This window comes from Pavona decussata, unplaced genomic scaffold (genome assembly GCF_977016875.1).
Source record: "Pavona decussata unplaced genomic scaffold, jaPavDecu1.1 SCAFFOLD_396, whole genome shotgun sequence".
NCBI lineage: Eukaryota > Metazoa > Cnidaria > Anthozoa > Scleractinia > Agariciidae > Pavona > Pavona decussata.
Window position 1 is genome coordinate 635,594 of NW_028145767.1, and position 6,631 is coordinate 642,224.

Here is a 6,631-nt window from a genome sequence, read left to right on the forward strand (position 1 = left end):
AAAATCCATTCGAAGATTTGCAGTGGTCAGATGATGTTTAGAAACATTGCCGCGAAATACGTATACCGAGACAATGCGTATCCACGTTGTAATACACTTAACAGTTAATTTTAAATATGCGTTTTGCTTGTTCCAGTTTACCTTAAAAGTTAATTATTAAATATGCATTTTGCTTGTTCCACTTTATCTAGAAAAATTTAAAAAGTTCCGCCCCTTTGAAAAATAAAATGAAGTTGAGAACGATTGAATTGCGAAATTTAATGCCTTTTTTTCATATTCGCGAAAAATAAAACACTGCGAAATACTGTCGCGCAAAATTAGTATGTAGTTTATATAGTTATTTGACTTTTATATCATTATTTTATATATTGATATATCTGTATTTAATTCATTTGCTGATTTTATTTATTTTTACGGTTGGTGTGATATCTGATCAGGATTTTACCGACCTAATAACATGTAAATGTAAATGTAAAATCTCGAAATTAAGTACCAACGGTACTGGACAGTTTGTCACAATATAACTCCTTCCATTATTAAGTTGGGCGCAGTTCAACCATTTCTCAATCAAACAGTGTGCCTGCACATGATTTCTATTTTTATGCTCTTCCCTCTATTTTTCTGGGGAGAAAACCAGGATACTGTGACAGTATCCATTCAAACCCTAACCTAAAGTCTGATTTTACAGGCGTTTCCGCGGTAGGAAATAAAATGCGATATTTTGACCAACAGTAGCCACAATTTTCGGAAACGGCTGGCAAAGTAACAACGACTGATCACTTCAGTTTTCGGCATCAGCTGTCTTAAGAAGTTTTTTGCACGTGTAGTTTGAGAGCTTCGGATAAACGTGACCATGCTCTATTTGTGTTTTTAATTTGGCTTTGAAAGATACAGTCAGGTAAAAAACGTAAATGCTTTGTGAACAGTGGAGGTGCTCTTAGCTATACCAAGCTATAGTTTTAGGCACGTCACTCAAATTATGGGAAACAAATAATCAAAATTCAACAGAACAGGTTAAAGATCCCACCTGGAAGGAGGCAGACTCGAGCAGTTGGCTATTTACAAGCACAGCTGCGTGAGAAGTTGAACTCAGGGCTATCCAGAACAACTCCAGATAGCGGCTAGAGTTGAACCCGGCACCTCAGGATTACAAGTACAGCGCCACAACCGCTCGGTAAGATTATCAAATACTGATTTGATTTACTAGATGACCATACACACCCGAATTTTAGGCCAGTTTATACGTCTTTTTTGTTCGGCCCAATTTATGGCGTCGCGTCGAATGAAATTCGAATTCCAAATCTCAGTAAATGAGCCTGATAAAGGGGAAGTGTCGTGGGGTTTTTGAGCCCTTTAGTTGCAAATGCTGAAATAAGACCTTCACTAAACTACAAAATAATTCTGGAACAATGAGAGCAAAGAGATCAACTCAATTCTTGAAAGGAACAACTCGTGAACCGTTCTAGCCAATTTTGAAAAAAAAAAATGCGAGAACTTGAAAAACGTTAGCCTAACATTTGTTAAGTTTAAATTCATTCCAACCTGCACTGGCTTTGGCCAGAGGCACTAATCAACAGTTCTATTGCACTGGGGTGATCCTCGATCGGAGAGCAGATTCAATTCTTATCTGCAGCTTGAATTGTATTTGACAGACTAATATTGGCCGTGGAACTATTAATAAGGAATTAGGTCAGAAATAAAATTAGGCCCCTTATCTGAATCAAGATGGCGGTCGATATTACGTGCGTCTCCGGTACTGCTCTTGACGCAGTTATTATTTCACAGTAGTGCGGTTCGAACTGAAATGTCGAGTTTCTGCCCTATTTATTCACAAATCTGCCGTGTCGAATCAAATGCACCCAACGACGTGAGCCGCTCAAACGTTTCCAAACTTGCTACTTATGACTATAGGCCGACTTATGAGACATTTGAACAAGCTTTGTCCGTCTTTTTAACGCAAAAATGTCCAAGTTGACGGATTTAAATAAGCTTTTGAAGTTTATGTAGTTTTTATTTTTTTCATTTTTCCTCACTCAACTGGCGATTTTTGAAAATAGAACGTCAGCGAACAAAAAAAAGCATGCAGTGATCAAGACAAGCCGGACTCTTTCATAAAAATTGTCTCATCTCACAGTGCACAGTGTTTCAGTGGTTTATAAACCTAAAATTGTTCACTTTGCACTGAATAAATCACGTGTTGTTGAACTGATTCGTTTTCTTTTGTTGTTGTTGCTGTTGTTTTGTTTTTTGCTCAAGTCGCGTATAAAACTGCAATGGTCCCTTATTATATCTTTCTTCCGCAGTACAAATACATGTATTTCATAGTTTCACTTCCATCTCTACACCTGTACGAACGAATACGAAAAATGACTATAGCTCCCATAGGCCAGTTTGCCTGATGGCTCAGTTAGTAGACCTCTGCTTCGGTATCGCAGAGGTCATGGGTTCGATTCCTGTTCAATCCTGCATTCTATTTATTTTATTTTATTTTTTTCAGGCTTTGTTTTCTCAGCTGTTTAAGTTGCGCACATAACTGCATGGTCTTTCATTCATTATTTCATCTGCAGTTCAAGTATATGAAGTATACTTCACTTTCAGTTTTTTGTATTCTGCTCAGTCTCGTTGACCCCGACAAACAACGTTTCTCTCTTTTTTGGACTTATACCGACAGTCGTTTCCGACAAGATTCGGTACGTTTCCGAAGGCTATGGCTATATCCAGAGGGTTTTTCAAAACATTTCCGAACAATCTCCGACTAAGTACATTCAAAGTTGGTTATGTGTTGCGCGCTTTAATCTTCTTCGTGCTTTCTTCTGATTGAACGCCCTCCTTCGGTAAAATTTCTGCCGTCAAACAAGTGCAACGTAAAGGCCTCTTAGAATCTTCCCTCACACTTGGAATTAATACACTTGATCAAGATTAATTGATCTTGGCAGTGTCTGAACAATCTCCCTTTTTGAATTTACAGCATATTTACAGGGTCTGTCTCCCTTTTTAAATTTACAGGATATTTACAGGGTCTGAACAGTTTCCCTTTTTTAAATTTAAAGCATGTTTACAGGGTTTGGTAACTCTCCCTTTTTAAATTTACGGGATATTTTACAGGGTTTCAAAGAGAATTTACAGCATATTTACATGGTCGCTGTTTTTTATATCCAAAATTTACAGGGTCCTTCATGGAATTTTTTCAGTCATAAAATTTATATGATTTTTACAGTATTTTCCAAACCCTGTAAATGGGTAAAAACTATGTAAACTTGAATTTGCAGTACCTTTTAGATTATTTACATGATTTTGACATGATTTTTTACATGGATGTAAATTTTACATTTTTCTAGTGAATATAAGGTGAAAATTATGATAGTGAATAGTGGTCGTGGGCGCTTACTCGCATAAAGCGAAATTTTCAGACTTCCGGGCGAATGTTCGGTTTTATCAACAGTGTTAATGAGGTAGTTTGACCAGAGCTGGCATTTCGAGCGTTAGCCCTTCGTCAGAGCCAGTCAAATGCGTTAGAGTAAATCAAATATTCCCGTCGTTTTGAGTTTAATTGCTCACGCGAGGTCATCTAAAACGCTGTTTTTACAAATGAGCAATTTAACATTTAACACCAGAAAAGCCCTTGGTACATTAAACGTTTCCTTCGGCATCACGACATTTTCTCATTAACTCCAGTTTTAACAGTTTCTCTTTTAAAATTGTCAACTGCCTGTGACATAGATTTGTTTAATTGGCTTTGAAAGAATCTACTTGCCGCTAGCCCCTCGTCAGAGCGAATCGTTCTGACGAGGGGTTAGCACTCGAAGCCTCAGCTCTCGAATTCCTTTATGGCGGCTAAATTATTAAAAACAAAATAAAACTAAAACGTTAGAACCTAACCTCCTTTTCACATTTGTAAATAAGCAGCTGGTCTGTCGGCCTCCTGCCAGTTGGCATTTTTGTTATCATGTTATGTTCAATGTGAATTATTTGTTTGTGAAGGTTTAATGCTCGGGTTAGGGTAAGAACTTACCGAGGATAAAAAGAAGTTTAAAAGATCACTGCAGGCTGAATGCTCTATTAAAAACATCGCATCTTAAAAAACACTTGTGTCGAGCCAAATAGCAATGAATAATTGCGTTTATGTTGATGGATAAGCCAGACAAGGAGTGATTTATACATTTTTATCTATGAATCATAGCCTGGATGTTTGGTGTAAAAACACCCCTTGCGAGGCAGGTGTCTCCGCACTCTTTTCTTGACTTATTGACAAGAGACTAGCCATATAATAAATGAGTCGGCGTTTACTTGATCTTGTTTCCGTTGTTTCAAAGTCAGGATCGCAAAAAGATACGAATCAGTCGCCGATAAGTTGAGGAGAAAAGAGGTGAAAAAGGACTTTAATTTCGCCAAAAACACAGCATTCTATTTACGGTAAGTATGGTTTAAAATCTTTAGTCCATGGTGAATTCACCTTCAGCCTATAAAGTACTTCGGTGCGCTCGAAAATTAAACATCTGCCGTCCTCTTTTGATAGATCTCAATGACCCTAAAAAAAATTAAGGGGGGGGGGGGGGATTTTATAAAAAAAAGTACCAGAGTTTTGATTTGATTTTTCTGTTCTATTGTATGGCAATGATTTCAAAACAAAGAAAACACAAAATGATCCAAGTTGCCCTTTGTTCAGTACCTATTCTTGTCCATAAAAGTAGCCTTAGGTTCTTAGGTGCTACTGTTATAAATAGTCACAAATGTAACTTTTATCTGGCGCGCCTAATTGCTTTTGTTTTTTGTTTTTTTGCATATATATATTTGTTTTGTTGGTTGGTTGGCTGCTTGGTTGTTTTTGTTTTTTGTTTTTTTTAATGCACGGAAGGTAATGATTCATGAAAAAGGCCTCGACCTTCACGTGCACTACTTCATCAATTGAGGCCCGGTTCAAACGCCGTACTTCACACGAGCCGAAACCAATTCAATGAATTAAGTTCATGTGAAGTACGGCGTCTGAATCAATTCAGAACGGCCGATCTAATTCGGATCGGCTCAGCAATTTTTCTCGCCTGGCTCAGCTGGGAATAACGGCTGTGGGCCGGGTTTGATTCAGACGCCGAACTTCACATGAGCCGAATCAAAAACAAAAATTATAACAAACCCGCAATTTTCTTCTGTCATAATATGCTTCAGTGTATTCTGATTTCCGCTGAATTAAGTTTGGCGTCTGAATCAATTCGGCCGGGATTAATAATTTGGGTCGGTCTAAATTCGAATTCGATTCGTTTCATGTGAAGTACGGCGTCTGAACTGGGCCTAACCTAAATTCTCTTAACTTGTCACCACTTATTTAGACATGTAAGCCATAAGAATAGAGGAAATGATCACAGAAGAAATGTCCTGATATTCAAAGAAATTCTCCAAACGTTTGTCATTTAGAACGTGCCCGTCGCGCCATGAAACGTGCATCCTTACTCTGCTCACTCTGCTCGAAGAATTGAATCGGGTCGTCAATTTGTTTGCAACGTTTACGTCTTCCATTTTATCAAAACGTGAAAACCTGAACCCTTCGCCGAACTGCCTGAAACTAGGTGAGCCCGTTTGCTCATATACTGAATCAGTTTATCATGCTTAACAAAAATATGGGAAACAAACTTTATACTACTCAAAATTCGTTAACTGCCTGAAACTAGGTGAGCCCGTATGCTCTTATGCTGGATCAGTTTATCATGCTTAAAAATATGGGAAACAAATTTACAGCTGAAATTTACTACCTCGAAATTCACTAATGACGCACTCCAAACATCTCGTTCTTCATCAATTATAGCGTTGCCTGGGAGTGTCCGATATTTTTCGATTTTCAACAAAGATTTTAAATCTTAAAAGCAGTCAAACTTAAAAATAATAGGTGCAATCTCAGATTACTTTAGTCCTCTTGCAACGCTCGTGGAGAATGCAAAAGTATCCCTGATATTTTTGAGCAAAAATTCAGTAGTCAATGGTCCATCAATAGCTGTCCAGGCGGTTTTTTAGTGAATTTTGTGGAAACTCGCTCAAAGTAAGTCTTGAAGTCTACCCATTGAACTTTATTAGTTAATTAATTTAATTAACATATATTCGTTTATGAAAATGTTTGCGTTCCTTAAAAAAACGGGTTTTCTAATAGCGCTCATATCTCCTAATGGCTTAATTAATTAATTAATTTACAACAGTGTTTATATGGGGTGCTCTCTCACAACAAGGTGGTTTTCAGAGAGGTCATGTATATAGCAATTAAAAAAATAGTGATTTAATTACAATAGTTAAATTCTACTCTACTAGATACATAAAATTATGATAAGAACTCGTATAAATATAATATGATAAAATACGAAATTTAAAAAGGATAAATTTAAAAGTAATTTCCCTAGATATTAAGGTTATGTGTGATCTATATATTCCTTTTCTAGCGTACCAAAAACCGCAGAAATCTGTCCAAGGTTACATGTAGATTTGGGGCATCATTTTAGGAGGAGGCGTGTAACTGAGTGATTAAGGCGTCGGACTTGACGCCCCGGCTCAAGCCCCGCCCTGCACGCTAGCGGAGTTGTTTCTCGGTATCCCCGATCGAGTTCAACTCCTCGGCCGTGCTCTCAAATAGCCATCCGATCCACCTCCAGCC